The following is a 26,816-nucleotide window of genomic DNA, read 5'->3' on the forward strand; positions in this document are numbered from 1 at the left end:
TCATGGTTCTTTCAACTCTCCCATTTTGCCCAAGCACCCTCAAACACCAACACTAGAGCTTGGCATCAGGACCAGATATTGTTGGAATGCCACCAGATCACACTTCCAAAAGTATCCCTGCCAAGTGCTCAGACCCTCCACAAAGTCACTGCTTCCCGGAACAGGCATCACTTACGTTTTTTATTACTAAACACAAGGCCTTTCCTGTGGATGTGTTAAAATGCATATTGTTTACAGCTGCTCAGCCAGCAACAAAATTAAGGTTAAATTTTTATCAGCTGTCAGTCAACTTAAGTACATAATGCCCTTTTCTTCTTTACTCCTTACATGATGTGTCTCTTTTTTCTTCTATGAATCCAGTCATCTCTGGCAAGTAATTGATACAAGTAATAAATTGCTGTCATGGGGTTAAACTTCCATAAGCACCACACAGAAACCTGAGATCTTGGCTACATCTGCTCAGCTTAAATGCATTTGCTGGCTCTGGCATGCACAGGGAAACAAAATCCCTGATAATTTTTATGGGGGAAGCTGCCCAAAAGCTCTGGACCATATGTGCCTTGCTCTAAGGATTCAGGTACGATTCAACAATTTTAGCCCTTTCTAGCACATATTGGGCAGGAGGTTAGAGGGTGAATGGGCCCCAGATAACAGCAGCTCATTTTGTTAGGGAGAGAATTGAAGAGCTTGTCCCAGGTCTTTGTAGTTTCTAGGGCCATTGTTGTTACTTGTGCCAAGTGAAATCTGTGACTGTTGAAGAATAAAAATCATACAACAGAAACCTTATCATAGAAATCACTATCCACTTGCTATACCTATCCCACTTAATAAATTATAAATGTAACTTCCCTGGGTGGTGTGGTTCTGTTCTCAGGACTATCTCCAGGAAGACCTCAGTGCACTTTGCAGCACCTGAAAGGGCTACAATGAAGATGAAGAAGGACTTTTTGCAAGGGCATGGAGTGATAAGACAAGGGGGAACAGTTTCAAAGTGAAAGAGGGGAGATTTAGGTTAGAAATTAGGAGGAAATTCTTTAGCATGAGAGACACTTTAGCATGGTGAGACACTGGTCCAGTTTGCCCAGAGAATTTGTGGATATCCCTTCCCTGGAAGTGTTCAAGACAAAGCTGGATATGGCTTGGAGCAACCTGGTCTAGGAGGAAATGTTCCTGCCTGTGGAAAAGGGGGTTGGAACTAGATGATCTTCAAGGTCCCTTCCAACCCAAACTAGTCTGTGATTCTAGTGTCATACCTGAATTCCCTCAAACACCAACAGAAAGCACAATACAATCCACTTCATGCCTTGGCCTGGCCGTTCTCCAGTTAACTTGCTTTGGTTTGCTGGAGTATGTATTGTGGGTGCTTTACTTTCTTTTTGTTGAGCGCAGCTTATTTTTTCTGAGACTGAATGAGTAAAAAAAGAGGAAAAAAAATCTTAAATTCCATAAATAATTTTAAAGTGACTCCAAGAGCTAAATTAAAGTATCTTTTAGGATTTCAAACTTTACTCAACTATAAATAACGTGCCTGATGCAAGGGAATTACCTAAGTGTAGAAGACATTTCTCTAAACACATAAATTACAATGGCATGGAAAGTCTGCCTGTGACTTCAGTTGCCAAAAACCCTTTCCTGCTTTTTCACAGTTTTTGTGTGAAATCAGGAAAGTCAGAGTCAACTTGTAACTCAGTTCAGCATGTTTGTCTCCAGAAGCTTTTGTGACAACTATACATACATAGGAAGAGATGTAGTGTTGTTGATGGCCTAGAAAGTAATATATATATATATTTATGTACACACATTAAGATGCCATTTGAATCCCGTTTTCCATTGATAGGGATGGTTCTGTCTTTGACAACATTTGTATATGTCTTGCATTTTAAATTTATTCCTCCATTGATTTTAGTGAGATAATTCAAATGTTTAAAGGTAAAAAGGTGTCTTAGGGTGCCTTCAGATTTTAGTGAGACATTTTATACTTCAAGAGCTACCAAGACTTATGAACTATAACAAGGCTGTAATTTTACCATGTCCTTTGTCCTCCTCTTCCAGTATGAGGCCAAAAAATTAGTTGTGCTATCAGGGACAACTGTGCTCCATTTATTTTAGATAAATGTCTGTGTGCTGGTGGTGTGACCTCACCTCTCTATATTATTCCAAGAGGAACATTTAGGAGCACTGCAAATCAAGTGCTGAGGTAGCCAAGGTGTTACCTGCAGCAGTTACCAAGACTTTAAGGGCAAGTGCTACATAATTCTTAGAGCTGAAAAAAAGGTGTTTCCGTGAGATAAAACAGCACAGTTCAAAATATCAGGGATTATCATGTAACTGGGTGTTAAACTGCAGGAACTGTTTTTAATGCACTACATTAACAGTGCCTGGAGACTGCAGTCCAGCATTTATTGATTTAAAGTGCTGCTGTGTGGGACTTAAGAACCTTCTAAGCCTTATTTTGCCAATAGCCAGCTCCAGATCCTTATACCACCAATGACTTTGTGTTTCTTTTTCTCCAATCTTCTAGCAACAGCATCAATTTAAAATTCATTAAGACAGGGACTCATCTTTTATGTTTGTGAAGCATCTTGCTCGTGGTGGCCTTAGTGTCTAGGGCCTGTTGTTGCTGCCATTATATAATTAAAGGAACAAGAAGTACCAAATAGAAGTTTCTCTTTATTCTAGGGCTGTTGGTTTTCTTGCTTAGTTTTTTGTTTGTTGGTTGGGTTTTTTTTTCCCCATTTATTCATTTCAGAGGTATTTTAACCTGGTGGTACAGTCAATTACAGTGAGTGGATGGCATTTTAGAAAGCACTTCTTTCCTTTGAATTGAAATAACTTTTTAAGGTAGGAAAGGCATGTGAATAGCTACCATCTGGATGCAGCTAACCTCCCAGAGAACATCTCGAGCCGTGGGTGTATGCATATAGATTATATTTGTTCTTTTTAGTCAGTGATCCTAATTTTTTTTCATTTCCCATTTGACCTGTCTTGACTGGCAGCTAAAAATTTCAATTTAAACAACTGGTTAAGATTCATTTGCTAGGACTTATAAGCAGAAATAGTGTTCTGATTAGCAATGAGCTCTCAGCCTCCAAAGAATAAGGAGAAATCAGTTCTGAAGCAGTGTATGAATATGTATACAATACCAAAGCTGTTATCCAAAAACAGATTATTGATTTAAATTACATTCAGTTATTTACTATGCTTTTAAAAAGTGCTGCACTTTACAAGAGGAGGCAAACCTGCACAAAGTGATGGTGTCAGACATTACCCATACTTATAGTGCACTTTATCCCTGTTTACAACCTTCCTGTTATTTTCTTTATTATTTCCTTCACCAGTCAGGCTGATTATGTCTAATACCTGCATTCCTGTGATTGAGATTTCACCAGCATGCCTTGGTTTTAACACCATGGGGTATGTAAAATAAGTGAGGGAGCAAGAAAGAGGCCACTCCAGACTTCAGGGGGTCTCTTAGAAATTTCACCAATTGACCACTAACAAGCAGCTCCCTTTTGAGCTAAATATCTGATTTGTGGTCATCTGTGATCTTTGAATTTAACAGACATCAAAAAGTAACTTTAAAAAGAGGCAGATTAACTCATGATAGAAATTAAAGCCAAAGCCAGGGCAAGCTGTAGTTTAGTTGTTTCTACCTGAACCATTTCTCCTTCCCCTTCCTCCCAATGGGCTGTTGTTACCAATGGGATATTCACACCCCTACTTTTGTTCCTTTCTTCCAGGCTGTTGCAGTGGAAATGATTTTTCTACCATCAAGTACTTCTCTTCCTGCCTGAGCACCTCAGCCCTGACACATTTTTTTCCCTTGGGAATTTCCCACCTTGGTTTTGTCATTAGGTTCCTGAAACAACTGGACTGAGTAATGTGGCACAGCAAGGGAATTTATGCAAAGAAGGTAAAAGGAACTGAAGTCAAATGCAACATTTTCATCATGCTCAGACTATCAAAAAAATGCATTTTGGTTTGGAAAAAGTGTTATTCCACATTGAAGCCATGCATCACATGAATGTATAGACAAATGGGATCACTGAATACGTTTTCCCACCTGAATTTAATTTTGTTCAACTAAATAACATTTATTAATGTAGACATTAAAAGGATCTAATTGAAACAGTTGACAAATGCAATTTTCTAAGATTAAGACTGATATTGACTAAATGTTATTATGAAAACTCTTTGCATTCCTGTTTCAACTGGCAAACCTCCAGCTGATTTCCAAAGTAAACCAACCATGCATTGACCTATAGGAGTAAGAGGCCCCATTTGAGCCCTCTCAAGAACAAGGGTTGTATTTCTCAAATTCACAGTACCCAATTCAGCACTTTTCATCCTCCTTCTTATTTCCCAGGACTAGGTGTTCATGCGGGTATCCTGTTTGCACATCTCCTTGCCCAGAGCCATTTATACAAATCTCTGTATCACAGCTATACCTGCCCAGACAATGGTTCAATACTCATTGTTTGCTATCCACTGTTTGCTGTTTGTGATTTTAATTATCTTCAGCTATAATCATTTCAGCTGGCTGAACAGGGAGTAGTCATGTCACTGAGGAGAAGATCTCATGTCCTAAATTAAAACAGTTCAGACAGCCAGAGACTGATGTGACCATTCAGGTGAAAGCTGAAAACAAACACAGCTAACAAAAAAATAAAATAAAAAAAAAAGCAGCCCCCCAAATGTGAGAGGTAGGCAAAAAATACATTTGTCTACATAGTAGACAACAGTCAGTACATCTAAGTGTTATTCTGGGTCTAGTCTAATGAATAAAAAGTTTCAGTACTTTTTATGATTGTGAAATATGCAGACAGAGGATTAATAAACATTTTAAACTGTTTGTGATAGAGACAGCTTTCCAGCTATAAGCACCATAGAAACATCTTTGATTTAACTAATTTTTCTCCCTCTCAGTTTCTTGCTGCTTTGAATATCTTTAAATTCTCTGTACACAAAGCAAATGAGTTTTTCTGGGATTCTTTTTTCTGGTATTGGTTTGATTTTATCTTCTTTGCATTGATTCATTTCTCTTTTTGAAAGCCAAGGAAACAAACAAGCAAAAAACCTTATTTTTCCCAGTATTGCTGGACTGTTACTCCCTGGGAAATACAGAGGTGGACTAAAGGCTCAAACACAGCATTTCCTTTTAGTTCAGCCATGGAAGTCTAAATGACCTGAATGATTAAATCATGAGACTGGTGTCCTGAAAGACATCATATAAAAAACCCAGCATTTTCCCAAAAAATGGCCTGAGGGTGATCCCTTTCTATGCTCCCAGTAACTGACTTACCAGTACCTAGAAGTGCAACATTAGGAACTGTCAGATTATTGCTTGCAATTGGTTCTGCAGGTTTCTCATTGTTATTAAATCAGATTTTTGTTGTTGTTGTTTTCTTTTAAGATATTGGCATTAAGATTGAAGCCAGTTTGGTGCCAAAACACATGCACTACCATGTAAACATCACAAATTATACCTACTTATTTGAGGTAAGGACTTACAGGTGTTTGCACATGTAATTACAGGAAAATGTGAATTTATTCAACCTTGGTGTCTTACAGTTAAAACTGAAAATATGTAGTCAGGTAGATGATTTGCCTGATAAATGCATTTGTCTTCCTTAGGAGCCTCTTTTCCTGAGCTAGTCTGAACAAGTCATGTGTTTGAGCACATCATCAGTAACCTTGAAAACTAAAAGTCAATATTTGGGAAAAATCCATGCCCCAAGATGCAGAAAAACTTAAAGCTGAAAATCTCTGTAGGGACACCTGCTAGCTGATGCCTAGGCATGTTTGACACGTTGTTATTTAAATAGGATTAAGCACGCAGAGCAGATGATGGGGATGTGTTTAAAAGTCCCCATATGCAGGAAAATTCTTCAGTATTTTCACATGCGTTTGATCATCCCAGTGCCTCAGCTGACTGCTGCAGATCAGCTCCTGCAGCCCAAATAGGCTTTAACAAGACGGCACTGGGGTACAAGGGTACAAAGTTGAGTTTCATGTCACTTGGCAAAGCAAGAGCAAATTGCATTCCCTGGACCATCTGCTGAGATAGCAATTCCTCCCCATCAAGGAAGGAGCTGATGGGTTGAGGCACTGTTAATACATTGTGCCTTTTAAATAAATCACTTTATGCATACACAGTTCATGTTGTGGTATTTTTCATGTAGGATGATATTTCTCTGAGGACAGCAAAGTAATATAAAGTTTACATCCATACGGAGCTGGGGTTGTTTGCCCCAAGAATTAGCAGACAGTGCAAGGTACAAGTTCTGGTAAAGTCTCCACATAGCACAGGAATATGTCATGTTCCTGGATCTTACTTGTAGAAGAGGCAAAACTGTCCTGATGGATGGGAAAACAAACCAAACCAAACCTAATCTGGGGAGGAAGAAGGCTGAGGCTCTAATTTGGCTGGGCAGTGGGACCTCCTGAAGGTTCTGCCAGCCAAGAAATTTTCCAGCTCCACAACCTTCCCTTGAAAAGCAGCCATGCAAGAGAGGCACAACATTCTGAGTGTTTTCTAGGAGTGTGTCAAGTATATCAAGACATTTGACAGAGGAAGATTTATCTGTGAATCTTTAATTTCCCCTATGAAGGGAATGCTTTCAGCTTGGGGCTGAAGGGACTCCAATCCCTGCATAGCTGCAGGTCCACGTGAAGGGCTGCAACATTTTTAGCAGCATCCCTAGCTATTTACCTGCAGGCAAGTGGTACTTCAAATTCTGAGTCTGTTGTCCTTCTAGCATTTCAAACCAAATTTTGCAATGGCTCTGATGCCCCTCCTGCCTTCACAGGGCACTCATTAGGAGATTAGGCCATGAAATATAGTTCTGGAGGCACCCCTCGTGGCCCTCTGCCTGTAAAGCAGAGGTTTTGAATCCCAAGGGCTCCAGGTGTGCATGAATATGAGATATTCCAATGTGAACACAATGCAAAACTCTCATAACTTCCCTGCTCTTAGGAATGCACAGAGGACATTACCATGTGCACCTGAGACCCCAGAGAAAACAAGGAACTCCCAAAAGATAAATCCTTGTCATTCAATGCTAGCAAGGTAAATTTTCATACTTTAAAAGAATGGAAAAAGGTAAAAAAATTTTAGAAAACATTTTGGAATTTATCATTCTGCTCGTCAAATAAAAAAAACCTCTAAAATAAAATCCTTGACAGATTTGACTCATTATTAACATCTTAGAAAAAGAATTAATACCATGGACAGATTGGTGCTGTTACTATAAGTATTTTTCTTTAAATAAACATTATAATGCACTTAATATATTCACAGTAGAGACAGAGACAGATTTTTTATCATTCCTTTTCATTCTCCCTTGCTGATATTTGACAGCTTTTGTTTATCAGCTAGTTGTATTATTACCAGCCCTAACATGCTTCAGTAGCCTCAGTGATCTGAGAGCAATGAAAAAATAAACCTTGAGAATGACAATGCTGGCAGCTTAGTGGAACAAAGAAGCCAACAAGTGACTCTTTAAAATGACAATCAATATTAACTTACACCGTGCTTTAGGAACATGATAGATTTGACAAACACTATCAAAAACCTAACTCCAATTGACTTTTGTAAAGGAATGTTTCTCCTATATTCCATTTGTGTTTCTGGAGGTTATTCAAGTTGTTTAATAATGTTTTCATGTCATCAGAGAATTTGTTATTACAGATGAATATTTTATTTTTGAGCTCAGAGAAAGAAAATTTTAATCAGTGAAGAAAAGACAGACACAGAAAATATATTCCAAAGAGCTCAGTAACCTATGAGTAACCAGGAGACATTAACATATTACATGCTGTTGTCAAAAGATGTCTTCTTACAGTCAGATGAGATGCACTTTATTATTTAAGCAAAACCCTGTTTCATAAAGACAGCGACATGGAAACTTATGCATGATTGATTCTTCACTAAATCTGCATATAATTATTTTATCATGGTAGCAGCAATGATGTGGGGTCACCACAAGCAAGGCCAGAGCCCTCCTCCAAAATCAGCTGGAGAGAACACCTCCTATGCTCAGAAAACTCCTGTGCTCAGAAAAGTCCAATGGGAATGTTCTTTAAGTGAAATGATCTCCAAATTTACAAAGTGTGAAGAGAAGCTGTATGACAAAACTGGGGAAAGAACAGTGAAAATACATGATTTTTGGATGAACAAAGAGGAACATATTTGTTGCAAAATGAGATGCATGGAAACACCAAAGAAGGGCCTCAAAATCCCTTCCCTATCCCAGGGAGGGCCACCTGCTGCTCCTGGATATATCTATCTCTGAATAGCTCTCATCTTTCTTGAAGTATGGTGCTGAACAACTGCCACTAAATGGGTCAAATTCTTAGTCCACTGATCTTTTGAACAACGTTCTTGTTTCAACATCTATGTAATTCCAAGATCCTCTTCTGAAGATCTTTTTCAAAGTTTACTTCTAGCAAAGAACAGACCTTTTTAGTGGCCTTACTGAACATCTCCAGAGACTGACTTGACTGGAAATTTGTTCCTATTCCTGTGCTCAGAAAAGACCAATGGGAATGTTCTTTAAGTGAAATGATCTCCAAAGTTTACAAAGTGTGAAGAGAAGCTGCATAACAAAACTGGGGAAAGAACAGTGAAAATACATGATTTTTGGACAAACAAAAAGGAACATATTTGTTGCAAAATGAGATGCATGGAAACACCAAAGAGCCTCAAAATCCCTTCCCTATCCCAAGGAGGGCCACCTGCTGCTCCTAAATATATCTCTGAATAGTTCTTATCTTTCTTGAAGTATGGTGCTGAACAACTGCCACTAAAGGGGTCACAATCCTAGTCCACTGATCTTTTGAACAATATTCTTGTTTCCAAGATCCTCTTCTGAAGATCTTTTGCAAGGTTTACTTCTAGCAAAGAACAGACTTTTTTAGTGGCCTTACTGAACGTCTCCAGAGACTGACTTGACTGGAAATTTATTCCCATTAAGACACAACAAATTTCATGAGTAAAATCAAATGTGCTGATTTTAAGAACATTTCCTTGATTCCACTCTGCAAGAATAGTTTCACTTCTGCAGAAATAGAACTCTGACAGAAATTAAACAGTGAATAGCACAGTGTATAAAAACGACAAACACATGTAATTCATTAATGGATTTGCATAAAATGTCATATTGTCTGATAATAATGGTCCAATGTAGATACTGAGCCTATTACATAGGTTGAATTCTTCATTGCCATGCATGGCATGTAGTCATCTACATCAATGGGGAAAGAAAAACCAACCAACAGAATACTATCAAATTGAAATGTCCAGCAAGTCACATTGAACCAATAGAGCAGATTTCAGAAGGCAGACATCCAAGAAAAAACTGTCAAACTTGACTTTTAACAATTAGTAAGGATGCCAAAACATAAAAATATGAAACAGCAATATTAATCCAGCTACCTGAGCTACAGAAGAAAAAAAAAACAAAAAAAAACCAAAGGAATTACACTCAGTCACACTTGAGCTAGCTGAATGCAAACTGGTCTTTATTTACATACCCCTCCACTTCTTGGCTCTTCCTTCAACAGACACCTCCAACAACTTTGTCACCTGACAGCCAGGAGCTGCTGCCCTGAAGATTCATGAGCAACCAAGTGACAAAACCCTTGGTGCTGCTCATTGCTCTCATTAGGCACAAAGAGATGGATACTAACAAAGGGATTTAGTCCCATAAAGAGAGGAAGAGTTGCCACAATAGACAGATCCATTGTTTGTTTTTTAGTTTTTTATTTCAGGAGGTGGAGGGAAAGCTGCAGAAAGAGCTAGCATGCAGTCTTTTTGTTTCTAAGGCTTTACCAGGTCTCTTCACAAAATAAGCAAAAAGCCTACCAAAAATGACTTGTGTATTTACTCTTATTGTTGTTATCCTTGCACTGTAAACGATGGAATAGGGTTTGTTCACCAGAGATATCTATTCAATTTACTTTGCTGCCCTTTTCCAGTTAAATCCTCTCTTCATCTGCATTGCTCAGAATAGCACCTGAATTGCTTTTATCATGATTATTTTGGTCCAGATTCTTATTTTTTTCCTTGTTAATTAAAATGTGATTTTGCCCAATTAGAATAAAATAGGGCTGGTGGAAACCACTACAGACAAAAGTCCCCCTGGATATCATAGCAATAGTTTTCTTATATTGTGCAGTTGTTCTTGATTCACTGCTCTTCATCCAGGGTTAGAGATGTTACAAAATGCAACCTAAACATTTAGACAGCCACTTATGCTAAAATCTGGCCTAACCTTTCAAGGCTTTGTTACTGGATCTTCTTACAAACCAGTGACAGCTCTGGAGCCCATTTATTTCCCAGTAGCTGGCAGCAGACCTGGAGAGGAGCAAAGTGACAGCAGGGCAGTAAATGCTCCCTGAGGCTGGCTGAGCTGTAGATTGAAGTAGCTGATTTAGTTTATGAACATGAAGATCTGCATCAAGAGATAAAAACACATGCTGAAGCCTATCCTCATATGGGATTATTGTATTTCTAACAGAAAATACAGGTAGGATGGCCAGCATCTATTATAGGATGCGAAATGGAGAGACCAGTTTCAGCATCACTCATAGATCACTGATTAGCACTGAGCCACCACACTTCTACCCCAGACTCCCTCATTCATCTGATTTCATCTATTATCATACCAAATCTCCCCAGACATCCTATCCACAATGCAGTCCTCTAAATTGTCCCAGAAAAATCCCAATGTTTTGCCTCCCAAATGTTCCTGGCACTCATCTTGCCCTTATGTAAATGTGGGTGTCAGAGCTCTTAGCCCTTCCCCTTCCCATCTGTCCTGGCCCCACACCTGCTGCCCACAGATCTGTCACAACATCAACATTTTAGTGTAACATTTCAGCCAGAAAGTTTCCTACTGAATTTTCATTGACTTTTGTGGACAAGAAACTGGTAGAGGCTTGGACGTGCACTGACATGGACCTCATCTTTGTTAAAATGGGTGTGGAATGAATTTTAATTATGACTATTTACCAGCAACACAAAGGTACAGAAATTCAGGGCCTTTTGCACAAATCAGAAAACTGGAAGTTTTTAGCCAAACCAATGACAGTTTTCAACTAAAGCTTATGCCATTTTCAGCTCTGTCTGAAACACAAGCCCCTGTTCTGCAAGGATGGCACCAGTCTGGGTGATTCGGCACATCTGCCTGACTGTCATCATTCCACACTTAGTGTTTTGAGTGGGGAACAATGCACCTTGTTTGGGAAAGATTATCTTTCTAAAAAGAACGATTCATGTGGTGATTTGTTTTGTTTTTTTCCAAAATGAGTCTTTTACAGCTGCCTGGTCTGCCATACATACTGATCCAGGAACTGGAATAAGAGACTAAACCAGTTCTTGATCATGTATTAATGAAAATGAGACAAACTGTTACCTGGACCATGCCATGGAAATAAGGATTCAAATGTGCTACTTAACAGCAGTGAACCACATATCTCATTGAACATTTGTGACATATGTGAACATGACAAATTCACCTTTTCCATCGATGAATGACCATGAAAGATCCCCTCCATACTTTCCCATGTACATGATGTAATTTCATCCTCATTCATCTTCATTATCACCTAACAAAACCAAACAAGGATCTTCCTTCCTTCCTAAGCATATAGCTGATTGCCACCACCGACACCACTATTTCCTCCTATAAATCCTGTCCCCGAGTCCTACCCCCAAACTATCCCCAGGAAGTTACACTGTGTACCTGATGTGTTGCCTGCATGATGTGCCATAATCCTTGAGCTGCTGAGATCCACACTGCCACAGATCACCACAGGATTCTATTGCAGTTCCTCTGGCAGCACCAAGTATATAATTTTTTTTCTTCCACAGCATCCACCTCCTCTGCACTGCAGACAGACAGCACTTACTGCCTGCAGGTAAAAGCTCACTGAGGATGTTTTACCTTCTGCTCGGGGATTTCCTTTTGTTCACTCACCAGGACAAGTGAGACTGGGATACTGATTAAGATGACATATGCTTTATCTATGAGTTTTTACTGCTCTCACATTTTTGGACACTTGCTTAAAGCCTAAGGAAGGTAGTAAGTATCAAGGGGTTTCTTTTGTTGCCTGGAGCAAATTGTTGTCCTAGTGTAGCCCTGAAGTTTTTAAATATGAGTTTCAGAACTTGTTCAGACACTCGAGGACATTTGCTCAGCTTGATGAAGTTCAGGTCAAGACATTATTAGGTCCTCACGTTGTAAGCTTCTAGGTCTCAGCCAAGAGCAGTTACTTGGTGAAATGCAGAAGCAACGAGATTATTTAATTAACCTGAAATCTCCCACTGGCACAAAATTAAAGTTCTTTCGCCAGGATCATTAGTAATTTGCAAGCTCTGTTCAGCAGGAGAATAACAGATATTTGATCAAATGTGCCCTTTCCAGGAAATGACAGCCATTAGGATGGGTGGGGAGCACTGCAAAAGTTATCTGACCAACTAGAGCAATTCTGAAGAGTCTTAACCCTTGCTGTTGTTTTGTAGAACCTGCTGGAGGATGCAGACACTTCACCACCTTCCTGCCCCCTCCAGATCAACTTTAAACATACTTTAATACATATATCCAAACCCTACCCACAGTCAGAGTGAGGGAGGAAAGGAAGCAGATTCCTTGCCATCCTTTTTGGCTAGGTCAAGCCTTAAGCTAGGAAAGGGCAATGATGTATGGCATGTATAATTTATATTAGGCTTAGGCAGTTTTCAGGAAGAATATTTTTATTTATTCTGCAATTAATGAATCAGATAATTGCACCCTTATACATTTGAATAGTTCTTATTTTATCCCATCATGAAAGGAAAGGCAATTTTATTAAAGGGACGGATGTTGGTTAGGCCCCAGGGATACTTGTGGGAACCACTGCTTTTCACCAGGCTTTGTTACTCCTCTCTACAGGAATGAGAGCAACACAAACTACAGCTGACCTGTCCTAGGGAATCCCTGCCAAGACCTGCACAAAAAATGTGACTGACCATGGAGCATCTACAGATACAGCAGAGGCAGCCTGGGAAACACCACCCCAAGGAAAAAGCAAAGCAAAGCAAGGCTTGTCTACCCAGCACTGGCTGGAAGAGACCATCTGGTGAGTAAAAAGTAGTGTCTCCTGCTGCTTCCTTCTACCCATGTTCAAAAGCTGAACATTTTGTACCATCCTCAGAAATAAACAGGATTATATCAGAGAAATAGTTATCCAAACAGCTCTGCTGCTGCTGACTGGGCAGCCACCGAAATCAACAGCAGCAACAACACCCTTCTAAATTCACTAGGAAAAAAAAAAAAATGTTTGGAGATGACCAAAGAGGAAACTGATAAATGCAAGCTGTGCTTTTCAAGTCTTTCATTTTCACAAGAAAGTGTAACATTTCCTTTTGACTCTCTTAAAACTGAAATCTCATTCAAAATCCTGGCACCTTCTGCAGAATGAAAATGCCTTTTTTTTTTTTTTTTTCCCCTCTTAGGGAAGGAAGGGGGGGTGGAATTTCTAAATTTAAGTAGCAAAAATACTTCTGTGGACACAGGCCAGAACAATCAGAAGACTTCTGGTTTGATCTCTTGCAATCTGCACTGGTCCCAAAGTTTGCTGTACAGAGCAGCTCCCTTTAATGAAGGAAAAGGGAATAATGGAAAGTACAGAAAGCTTTCCTTTCCAGAAATTCCAGAATAATTTTGGTTGGAAAAGATTTTTAACAACACCAAGTCCAACCCTTAACCCAGCACTACCACATCCACCACTAAGCCATGTCCCTTAGCATGATATTTGCTCTTTTTACTATTGCCATCTGTCATAGTAAGTAAAAACCATCACAGCTTAAAAATGAGCACATATTGATAAAAGCAACAAATACATTCCCTTACAGCTGTGCTCACCATTGCAGGAACACACAGACAAGATGGGGAAGAGAAAGAAAAAGTGGCAAATCTGGAAATCATTTTGATGAACTTGCCCAGAGTTATCTTGAAATAATATAGAAGATAAATGAGCTTGTTTGAAGCCTGTGGTTTCTTCAAGCACTTTGTCAAGACAAGGAGAGATGAGGTTGAGCTGCCAAAAGACAATATTTGTCCTGTACCTTTACACGGATGAGGAGCTTCCAGTTAACTGGAGCTAAAGATAATGGAATTAAAAACCTATATAAATGACAGATCTGTAATTTGAAGAGGGAAAAATGGGCTTAGCTAAGGATAATTCATGCAGATTTTTTCCCTATAATTTCACTTTGTTCACATAGACAATTTTAAATAGAAAGCAGACAATTTTCCTGCTTCTGACAGCTCCGTGATAGGATGATAGTGATAGTATTTTCACATGGATCTGGCAGTAGACTGGAGTATGCATCCCAATATGACAGAAAGAGCTCCCAACTTTGGGACATTGTCTCATCAGCAATACATTGACAATCCAGATTTGTGGATGGATCAGAAATGGGGATATCTACATGTCTACCCACCTGTACCAACTAGGTGACACATATAGTTGTCTTTTAATCAGTGGGTTTTAATTTATTTTTTTTTAATCTGACATGAAGACCCAATGTGTTTACTTTTTTTCCTGAATTTCTTGCACCTGGGACAGTTGAAGTAAATTTAAATCATATTCTATCTCAGAACTCAGCCCATTTATCTTAAGGATCAGAGGATAACTCGGGCTGGAAGGCATCTCAGGTTTCAGATTCAGCCTCCTGCTCAAAGCTGGAAGCTCTGGCATCAGACAAGGTTGCTCAGGGCTTGATCCCATCAGTAGATTAAAGCCTTGGAGGATGGAGACAGCAGAATCTCTGGTCAGTCTGTATCACTGCTCCAACATATGGGGAAAAAAATTCTCCTTACATCCAGTCTGAACCTCTCCAGTTTCAGCTCTTGTCTAAAGCCCTCCACTGGCCTCACCCCAGTTTGTCAATGTTTTTGTCCAAAACGGGACACTGTATCCATATGTAGTCCCAGAAATGCTGAGCAGAGGAGCTAATCCTGGATGTGCCCCTGTTTGTGCCACCCAGGATGCTGCCCTCCTCAGTGCTGGGGGCTTTCCTCCTCTTGCTGCCTCAGACCCCGGGACTTTTCTACAGAGCTTCCCTGACCAGGATGGTCCAGGTTGGATGTCTCCTTGCCTAAAGCAGGGCTTTTCACCTATGAAGACTTCTACTGGTTTTATGTACTTAATAATTCATGAGGTTCCCTTTTTGCAGAAAGAATGACTGAAGCCCAGGTTCATCCAGGCACAGCCTCTAACTCCTACAGACTTTATGTGGCTTAAAAAAAGAGATTTACACCCTGGCCCAGTGCACCCACAGGAGCACAATGTGCTCAGGAGTCATCTCTAAACCAGATCTACCTTCAAATGAAGCCTTAGCTCAGTCTTCATGTGCTCCATAAGCAAAAAAAAATTAAATCTCTTACCACTTGTCAAGTGCTTCCGTGGCTGGCCATCCCTGCTATACAGTTTCCTCTTCCAAAGTTAAACTTGGGATGTTTGATCCTGAGAAACTCAACCAGCAGTGCAGCAAGAGCCCACAAATCCATCCTGCCCAGCCCAGCCCAGCCCATCTTCACTTCACAAAGCAGATACAGCTGAGGTCTGCAGCACAGCAGGGTCCTGAACCACTTTTCCCAAGGCCTTATTAGTGCTGTAATTAATCAATTATCCATCCACTCAGCTTTGTTTCTATAACAAACACCAGTGCAATGTTTTAGTTGTGGAGCAAAAAACATCCTGCCTATACCAGGATTCCAAACAATTATTGCTGATTCATTTTTTATATTGACACTTTGGGCAAAACTTGGATTTTAATTCAATGAAAGTTTTCTCAGAAAATATCTTTTACCTCTAGCACGGCTACCAAAAAAATCTGTGCAGTTTCAGAGGGAAAGAAAGAGGAAAATCCATTTTTTACTTATTTTAGTCAGAAATTTAATTTCCAGGCATTTTTTATACATTATCTTTTTTCTTCAGATTTTCTCCTTCCTGCTGCATTCCCTCTATTTAAAGATGCTCTGATAGGGATTCCACATCACCAGTTCTAACCCTCTTAATTCTTGCAGTTTGCTTTCCAATACAGTCAACAATTTCATGGAAACTCTTTCCAGAAGCAAACTTTTCAGTTTCTGCTCTCCCTCCCCTTTCTCTCACCCCTGTGCACTTTACAACTTCAGAGCAGTTGCAAACCGTTCAAGGCCAAGTTGGATGGAGAAACCTGGTCAGGTGGAAGGTGACCCTGCTCACAGCAGGGGCTTGGACTGGGTGATCTCCAAAGTGCCCCTTCCAACCCAAACCAATCTGTGATTCTTTTCATGTGTACCAGAAAGGCACAACAAAGAGGAAAAAATAACTCAATTTCATAGGGCTCTTCTCTATAACTTGCTCTTTACTCAAAATGTTGCTTCTTTCAGCCAAGTAGCATTAGAACTGCATGACAAAAGGGAAAGTTACAAATTCTCTCTGATTTCGTAGAAGGAAACAGAGATGCTGGCACAGCCTTGGGGCATGGAGTGTCCTCAGCCTGTCCTGCAGCTGCATGTTTATGCTGGTTCCACTCTGTTATCTGTTTTCTTCTTGAATCATAAAAAATCAAGAAGGAAAAAGCCAAACACAAAAGTACTTTCCAAGCTGACTGTACAGTTTACCTCCACTCAATGATTGTTTTCTTCTGACTAAGCCTTCTAACACAAACATAATTGAGCACCAAAGTTTTGTAATAGTTTATATTCTTTACTATAAAGAGAAGATCCAAGAAAACTGAAAATACCACATCGTTGGGATTGGGTTTTTTTGTTGTTGTTGTTTTAATGGAAAAAGATTAATATTATGTCTTATGAGCACACTATAAATGGCAATAGGAGTTATATTTATTCATTCCACCAACTGAACATGGGGACATGAAATTAGTACAAGAGATAAAAATGGATGCTTTTATGCATATGTTATGAAATTTATGTATGCACCTTTGCTCACATTGTTCCAAAGGGAAAATTTTTCACAGTAGGCATCAGTTGCTTAATTAGCACAGAATAATTAAAACTCACTGCAGGGAAAATTCCATAGCCCCACAGCAATTATATAGGGAGAGTTCTTGGCTATTGCATGTACAATTCAAAAATAACTTTTAGGTAGGTTACCAAAACCACCAGCTACACAAAATTGCCTCGCAACTGAAAGACTCTTCAAGCAACAAAGAAAGTTAAACAAAAAAATAAACTACATAATAAAAAAGAAAAATAAAAAAATCTAAGAGTAAGGTCCAATCACAAAGTGTATTAACTACTTTAACTTCATTTTTTAAGGTCATTTCTTTTTATTGATTTATGTAGATTCCCAAACTTTGAGAAATATATTTACTGTAATTAGACAGCAACATCAGAGTTCATTATAATGTTGAAATAGTTCATTCTATATCAATAAGAGCTCATTTGCAGTATACTTTTTAGTATACATAAACATACACTTATCAAATTTCAACAGTTCTTATACTTCTTAAATATTAATTGAATACACTTGTTGAACCTAGAAAAAGGGAAAATTCCCTATATGAAAATGTTTTCAGCAGCAGAATGGTTCATGGCTCTTAAGGGAAGTAAAATATATATCAACACCTGTGCAACTTTTAATTTAAACTTTTTCAGCAAAATTTGAAAAAAGGTGAGTCATACTTTTTAAATTTTATTTTGAGTTCCCATTTTATTTTGCTATCAGTATTCTGATGCAAGCTTTCCTTTTGTTTCAGCCTCAGTATTTCATTCCCACCCCCTTATGCAGCTGCAGGTAACGTGCTCCTGAATCCATGAGTCCTTCTCAGCAAGGTATCACCCAAGTGATTTTTACTTCTCCATCAGCTTTAGATTGATCTTAAATTATGATACAGTCACCTGGAATTATTAAAAGTCATGGACTAGCAAGTGGATTTAGCTCCAGGGATAAATATTGTCCATGGAACTAATATTGTATCATGTTTTATCTGCTGGGACTTGGAAGAGGTAATTCTGTGGGGCAGACAGCAAAATGTTTCTTGTCATTTTATCTTACTCAGACCACAAGGAGTGAGGCAGCAGCAGTGAATGATGTGTCATTAATATTGTGCTGAATTGAGATGGACAGGGGGGTCCTGGAGCCAGGGAAGTCTCCCAGAGATCAGGGAGACCTGAAAGGACTCAGGAATTGGCAGCTACCATGAGAGAGCTGAGAGGCTGACGTGGCTGGGGGCATCCCAGGGCAACCATGGGAAATTTAAACCAGTATAGGCTGGAGACTGACCTGTTAGAGAGCAGCATAGAGGAAAGGGACCTGGGGTCCTGGTGAGCAGAAGGATGACCATGAGCCAACAATGTGCCCTGGTGGCCAAGAAGGCCAATGGCATCCTGGGGTGCATTAGAAGGGGGGTGGTCAGTAGGTCAAGAGAGGTTCTCCTCCCCCTCTACTCAGCCCTGGTGAGGCCACTTCTGGAATATTGTGTCCTGTTCTGGGCCCCTCAGTTCCAGAAGGATTGGGAACTGTTTGAAAGAGTCCAGCACAGAGCCACAAAAAATGATGAAGGGAGTGGAACATCTCCCTTATGAGGAAAGGCTGAGGGAGCTGGGGCTCTGCAGCCTGGAGAAGAGGAGAATGAGGGGCAATCTCATTAATTTTTATAAATAAATAAAGGGCAAGTGTGAGAAGGATGAACCCAGGCTCTTCTCAGTTATGTCAAATGATAGGACAAGGGGCAATTGATACAAGCTGGAGCACAGGAGGTTCCATGTAAACATAAAGAAAAGCTTTTCCACTGAGGACAGAGCTCTGGAACAGGCTTCCAAGTGAGGTTGTGGAGTCTCCTTCTCTGGAGACATTCAAAAAAAACCTGCCTGGATGTGTTCCTGTGTGACCTACCCAAGGTGATCCTGCCCTGGCAGGGGGGCTGGACTCGATGAGCTTTCGAAGTCCTTTCCAATCCCTGTGATTCTGTGATCTTTCAAAAAAAACCTGAACAACCTCCCAAAATGTTTGTCCTTGTTTTATCTATAGGGTCACAATGGTGTAAAATACTTCCAGGTTTTCTTTTGCTTCCAGTGAAGAAGCTGCCATGTAATCAAAATGAATTTGGATTGATGTTTGATGAAGATAAGGAAACATTGATTCTACAGTTGAGTTAGATTTGAGAGAATGGGAAAGGAGGAAAGAAAACAAAGCAGAGGGAAGAGAAGGAGTTAAACAGAAATCTTGTATTTCTTCTGTAGTCATGAAAGCCATATATAATGTGTTGTTTACTCTGCCCACCTATACCAGCAGGAGGTAGGGATAGGTGAAGGGGAGGTTTGCATGAAACAACTAATAGATCATTCCACACATTTTCTCCTCAAAGTTGACCCCCCAAAGAACCCCAGCCCCTGAGGCCAGCCTCAACATGAACTGGGCTCTTTGTCTACTTTTCAAGAAGACATCCCTCTGCATCTCTAAAAAGGCTGTAGGAACCTCACTCCTTTCATAAATATGTACTGAATCCAAATCTTACTCAATCTCCTTTTGAATAACTCCCTTCACCTTTTAATAATTCCCTTCACCTTTTCCCTAGTCCTTCAGGCTAGCTGCATTTTCATGACTGGGTCCTAGATAAAGATCAGCAAGAAAAATTTCCCCAAAATACATTAGAAGTCCTATTTATGCCCAATACTCTCTCTTAAAAATAAACAATGTACTATGCTGTGAAGATTCTGCCTGCTGCAAAAACAACACAGAGAACATGCTTTATTAACTTTGGCAAAGCTTTCAGGGAATGGAAAGGGGAAACAAATCCCCTTTTTGGGTCATTTAAGCCAGTTTTTAATGGACAAAATTACATCAAGACACCATAAACAGATTTGTACAGGTGTAAGTGAAGTAGAGCCTGAATTATTGTGACATTTTAAAACTCAATTAAATGACTGAAAAATTTCTTTAATATGAACCACTGTGATTGGGTCTATTACACAGCAGCCCATATTTGTTGCTGCATGTAGAAGATTGCTGTGATACATAACCCATACAAGGTGTGATGAGTTTCATTAGCTGTCATGAAACTATTTACAATATTAACACTTTAATTCTGAATATGGTCTCTTTTGAGAACTGAAGATCCTAAAGATGACTTCACTGTACCTTTTATTAAGTACTACAGTAATGACTTGGGAGACAGTGACATAGAGATTTGCAGACACACTAAAAAGAGAAGCAGGAGCAAGAGCAGAGTTCAGTCAAGGCAAATGCCAGGATGATATACATTGAAGATAAAGTGAAGTCCTGATAGGGTAAGAAAGTTAAAGCTATTGGAATAAATCTTCTGCTGTGGAGTAATGTCCCAGAGCAGCAGCTTACCTGATGAGTAAGTATGATCTCTGGCCCTGAATATGTCATCAACTTCATGGCCCATCACACACCTCTGTGTGTTATTTAGTCTCTCACTCAACATTTTTAAGTGGGTAAAGCCATGTACATTTTGTCAGCTTCACTTCTTTAGTGTCTGGCATTCCCAAACCAATACCCCAGTTCTTTTCTGCAGGCCACTCTACCATCATATGAGGACCCTTCATTAGTGACTGGCAAAACTGAGTTTGCTACTCTTCATGTTATTGCCACCATTAAATACAAGTGCTCCAAAGAAAATCAGACCTATCAGCTCTTAAAGAGCCACCAGATCCAGTCTTGTTCTGGTAAATCACCCATCAGATTACAGCAGCTAAACTCATACAAGTGTGGTGATGCGTACATAATCTGTAAACCACTCTGGGAAGATTTTAGAAGGTAAAACTCTACAAAACACACAAATTCCTATTTTCTGTCCAGGGAATGTGCCTAAGAAGCATTTCTGCCTTGAAAAATCACCTCTGGTTTGGCTCTGAAAGTATTAAGTAGTTACTATAAATGAAGGTCCTATGTTTCCTATCTTTATAAATCAAATCTGTCTGAAAGTCCAGGATAAATGTGTCCTGACAGGATAAATTACAAGACCTGGACTTAGCATTCTGCTGGAAAAGAAGCTCCTGAGCTTCTCATACCACACCAACACAACTCCAGGTACTCCCCATCACACTGCAGCAATAACCTGGAGCCCCTTTGGCTTATCCCAAACCAATCTGCTCCATCACACAGTTTGGTTGTCCCTCAGATGCCATCCCAAGAGGATCCCACAGACCACTACAACTCAGAGGAGTTGACTAAGCTCCCAGGATCTGGTCTTTAGGCATATGTAATTTCAGTGATGCCAGCAGCTCAATTAATTCAACAGATATTATCCATATGCTTAAGGGTCTTAGTAGATTGCAGTCAAAGCTATTAGTAGTAGTATCATTTACTGACTGGAAAAGATTTTAACATTATAAATATTGTCAGATGGAAAGACTCAGCTTGGGTGTCAGCAGGAAAAACATGGGCAAGGAGCACAAGATAAATATTCCACAGTAAGTATTCTATATGGCATTATTGAAAAAGGAAACATCTCACATATAATACAACAATAAAGCCTTAGTTGTCTCCTGCTGAAACAGTTGGATGGTTAATTAAGTTTCAATTAAATATATGAGCATAACATAAGCAATATGTAGTGACAGGTGAACTCTAATTACCACTCCTGCCAGCCAAATTTTGGTCTAAGATCTATTTTATGGGGGAAAATTATTTCTTAACTAATTGTACATTTTAAACTGTGAGGGAATTTTTAAATTTTTTTACTTATTTGCAAAAAATAGGAGTTTCAACAAAAAAATTCCAGGGAATACACATGGGAAGGATGGATTTTCCTCTTTGATTTCTAAAATAAACACCTACTTTATTCTGAAATACAAACCAAGAAACTGTGTTTTTTAGTTCTTCATTTAGTTCTTCATTTAAAATGTGTCTAGCTTGAAAACCATCTGGTTAGAGTGATAAATAACTGGAGGAAAAAACATCTCAAAAGGTTTTGGACAAAATGAGATATTGTTTACTTTGTTTCACTCAGAAAAAAATAAATAAACAAATTTTATCCACTGAATTTCAGTGTTGGAGGAGAATCACAAATTTTGACTCCAGGGATAATCCTTTGTATTTTATGTGCTTAACAGAAGCAAAGGTGCCAAGTTCCTTATTAGCATAAAACAAATCCATTCAAAAAACAGCCAGGCCAGAAGAAACAATTACAGTCAACTAGCATGATTTTCTGTACAACACAAGTTTTCTGGCTTTTCTCTATAGGGTTTTTTTCAGAACTGTCCCACAACACAAAATAAGCTCCTACCAATCTCCTTTCTACAAGGAAAAAGGCATAACTCCTTTGCTATTAATTATATATACATATAGGCCTCCTTTGCACTCTGAATTTATTTGGTTTAGAGTGGGAAGAATTAAATTCAGTCATGACTTTGGTGCCTTTCCTAATTTCCTGTTTGATGAAAAGAATTAGTCAATACTGCTATAAAAAACAAGCGAAACATTTACCACCAGATCTGACCTCTAAAAATGGCACTTGCACCTAAGCTGAATGCAGACATAATGAGAACATCTTTGAAATATCCCTATTATGTGGCAAAGGTTGTTGGAAATGTCCCCATAAAGCATATGTTCAAGACTATTAATTGTTTTGCAGGAAATGAAACCTCAGCCACTTGTCTCCGTTATGCAGAAACCCCAGATGTTGTATCCACACCACCACTCTCACCCATTGCTGGTTGCTATCACCAACCAAGATGCAAGATGCCTTTCTATGATGCATTCACTGAAGCAGGAGAGTTCATCAGCTGAAAGACAAGTCAGTTTGAAGAGAGCAGTGCAAAGAAGCTGGGGGTGCAGAAGAGAATGGCACAGCACCCTAAAAAGCTTGCAAAAAAAACCTGCCACAGAAGGGTGCACAGTCCCTGCACTTCCACTTCATTGACTTCTCAAGGAATTTAAGTAAGAGTTTGAAATGAAGCTGGCCCATAAATATATTTCCTGAATCAAGACATGCAACCAGAGTGTATAGTTGATGTGTGTTCAGTTTTAACACTTTTAAATGATGAAGTTACTGAGGATGCAAAGTTTCTCAGACATCTGAACCAGACTTCCCAACTTGTCAGTGACAACTTGCAGAGGAGATGGGTACAAAACCCATGCATTTAAGATCATGGCTTTGCAAACAAAATTAATTGTTGGGTTGCAAGGTGATTTGCTTAATAAAATTAGCAACTAACTATTGACCTTGAGGGTGACTGGCCAAAAGAAGCAGCAAAAGACATGGTCTGCCAGAGACTGATAATAATTAGATAAAGTCAAGAGATGATTGGATAAAGTCAAGAGAAGATGAATGGGGAAACATCTTAATTAGTGATCTATGGGATCCACTAGTGAAGGGACTCGAGCACAGGCCCTATGAGGAGAGGCCAAGAGAGCTGGGGCTGTTCAGCCTGAAGAAGAGGAGGCTCAGGGGAGACCTCATTGCTGTCTACAACTCCCTGAAAGGAGGTTGTAACCGGGTGGACGTTGGTCTCTTTTGCCAGACGACTTTCAACAAGACAAGAGGGCATGGTCTTAAGTTGTGCCAGGGGAGGTTTAGGTTGGATATTAGAAAGAATTTCTTTACGGAGAGAGTGATCAGACATTGGAATGGGCTGTCCAGGGAAGTAGTGGATTCTCCATCCCTGGAGCTATTTAAAAAGAGACTGGATGTGGCACTCAGTGCCATGGTCTAGCAACCGCAATGGTGGTAAAAGGGTTGGACTTGATGATCTCTGAGGTCCCTTCCAACCCAGCCAATTCTATGATATCCAGCCTTTCTTGAGCTTTGCCAGATCAGTTTTCAGAAAGTTTTTCCAAAGATCTCAAGTAGACCAACCTCTTAATCCAACTGCTGCTCATCAAGGGAGAAAACAAGAACACTAAGTTCACTTTGTGACCAAAACTACACATGCAGATCCTTGTCTGGATCAGTAAGAGCATACCTGAGGCCAGTGACATTTACCCAATGTGATCACAGTGGGTATCTTCCATGGGTATCTCAAGGAGCACATGAGAACATGACTTCTCTGGAAGTGCCATTGAAATGCTGATGGATATAAAGATGATCTCTCCTTCTTAACTGGATACCTAGTCCATAAATAATAGGCTGGTGAAGGGACTCAAAGCACAGATCCTATGAAGAGAGGCTGAGGGAGCTGGGGCTGTTCAGCCTGGAGAAGAGGCGGCTCAGGGGAGACCTCATCACTCTCTACAACTCCCTGAAAGGAGGTTGGAGCCAGGGGGGGGTTGGGCTCTTTTCCCAGGCAACTCTCAGCAAGACAAGAGGGCACGGTCTCAAGTTGTGCCAGGGGAGGTTTAGGTTGGATATTAGAAAGAATTTCTTTACGGAGACATTGGAATGGGCTGCCCTGGGAAGTAGTGGATTCTCCATCCCTGGAGATATTTAAAAAGAGACTGGATGTGGCACTCAGTGCCATGGGCTGGGAACTGCAGCGGGAGTGGATCAAGGGTTGGACTTGATGATCTCTGAGGTCCCTTCCAACCCAGCCAATTCTGTGATTCTATGAATAAGACAGCATGGTTTGTGCTTGTATGGCTGCATAATGTCCCTGAAGGTGCAAAGTTAGATTTTGTTTTGGGAAAGGGAATTTAACAGCAGTTAGCAATAACTGGAATATTGATTAATGTAATAAAAAACAGAATAAGCACAATCACCCAATTCAGTCACTGGTATTTGTGCAAATCAGATTTAAAGTTCCAGAGATTTAGCTGCCCTGCAACAAACCCAGTATGTCTTCTAAAGGCCAGGGTAGTGAACCAAACACCAGACAAGTGCTGTTATTACTAACCAGATGAGGCTCATAATAGCCCTAGAAAAAGCACTGGGCAGGATGAGCTGGGAAAAGCATTAAAGGTGCCCATGCTGCTGCCTAGCCAGGTGACTAGAAGTGTCACTAGAGATTATCACCTCTTTCTGATGAGCTGCACTTGCATCCAGGGCAGAAGCAGCTACATTTGTTGAAAACAGAGTTATGGAGCCACATCCAATGCAAGAGTATTCACCCTTCCAGTAATAGAAACCAATTTGCACCCACACTGGTATCCACTAAATCAACACCAGAGACTGTCCTCAAAATAGGGCTTTTTTAAGTGTAAAGGGCACTGACTCCTACACCCATAGCACTCTCATGTCTTGGCACTGTGAGCAAGACTGTACATATCTGGAAGTGGAAAGACACAGAAGAGGAACCAGGAGGCAAAAGTGCTAGAAAGGACTGTGCAGCAGAACATGCAAGTGATCAACAACAAGTTGGATGAAAAGTTCACATTTAATAACAGGGTAGGGGTAGATTACTGATGCATTGTTTGAGAAACACATTATCTGAAGAACCAGTGAGCTTCAAAGAGGATTAAGGGGTGTTGCAGATAGTTGTGCCAGTCAGAGAATCACAGAATCATGGAATGGTTTGGGTCAGAAGGGACCTTAAAGATCAAAGAGTTCTAATCCCCCCTTGCCATAGGCAGGGACATTTCCCATTAGACCACTTTGGTCCAAGTCCCATCCAACCTGGCCTTCCAGACTTCCAGGGATGGAGAAGCCACAGCTTCTTTGGGCAACCTGGGCCAGTGTCTCACCAGCCTCACAGGAAAGAATTTTTTCGTAATGTCTAACCTAAATCTTCCCTCCTTCACTTTTAAATGTCTCTTTTTAAATGTAAATGTATCTCTTTAAATGCCCTTTTAAAATGTCTCTCTTCAGCTTTCATGTTGCTGTACTTTATAAGAAGACCCAAGAGGGAGAGCTCAGCGTCAGAAGTTAGACCACTGGTTTTGGCAGAGATCTGCATACAGAGCATCTTCCACTGCATAGATAAGATGGAAGTGGAGTCACCAGCAAAGCCAACAAAGGGCAAAGCATGGTCCAGTGTATGCACAGTCTGAAGTCAATGGAAGTCTTGACCAAGAATGGCTTTGCCTTTCAAAATATGGAGTCATCTCTTTACATTTCTCATAAGAACAAGAAATGCAGGAAATAGGAGAGAAAAAAGGCAACAGCTCTCTTAGCTATTGATTAGACAAAAGTTCATATTATTTCATTTAGCAGATAAGTCCATATTTTGGATCCCTTATATCAACTTACATAGCAGCTGAATTAATGTTTATTTCTTTTATAAAAGAAAATTGTGTAAATTCTGCCTCTTACTTGGGCTTTCTGGTAAGTCTGGCATGAAGTACTAAAGTTCAGAAGTGACAGAAAATGAGTGCACAGAATTTTTGCTAATATGTGCATTTCTTATTGCAGATATTTCCTTCTCAAATCAGCACAGAAAAGAGCAACCAAAAACTACAGCTGGATGAATACTGCAATCATTACCCTTGTTATAATGATATATTTCAATAAGAACCACAATACTTGATCCCCATGGATGGTTTTATAATGACCATGGATTATGCTGAGAAAATGCTATTCCTAATTTTATTCTTAATGAAGTGTGAAAGTCTTGCTATGTGGTAGAGACTAATCGGCACTTTGGATGTAATTTACATCACTCAAAAAACATGTATGCTTCATGGTATTAATTAAAGCACAACACAAAGATTTGGTTGACAAGAAAGAGTGGATGACAAGAAAGAGCCAAATGACACTATTATCTCCCTAGAAAATCTCATATTATTGTTTAACAAAAGCACATTTTAGCATAGATAGCATGTGGCCATGTGAAAAAGTGTGCATGGCCTGCAGAACATTTGGTATCTGCATAATTAAACTAACTAACCAATTGCAGAGCAGTAGTCAAAAGTCAAGTCTTAATGAACTGGAAAAATGATACTTCAGTTTTCTGTCTCAAATCCCCAAATTAGCATAA

This window comes from Calypte anna, chromosome 8 (genome assembly GCF_003957555.1).
Source record: "Calypte anna isolate BGI_N300 chromosome 8, bCalAnn1_v1.p, whole genome shotgun sequence".
Lineage (NCBI taxonomy): Eukaryota > Metazoa > Chordata > Aves > Apodiformes > Trochilidae > Calypte > Calypte anna.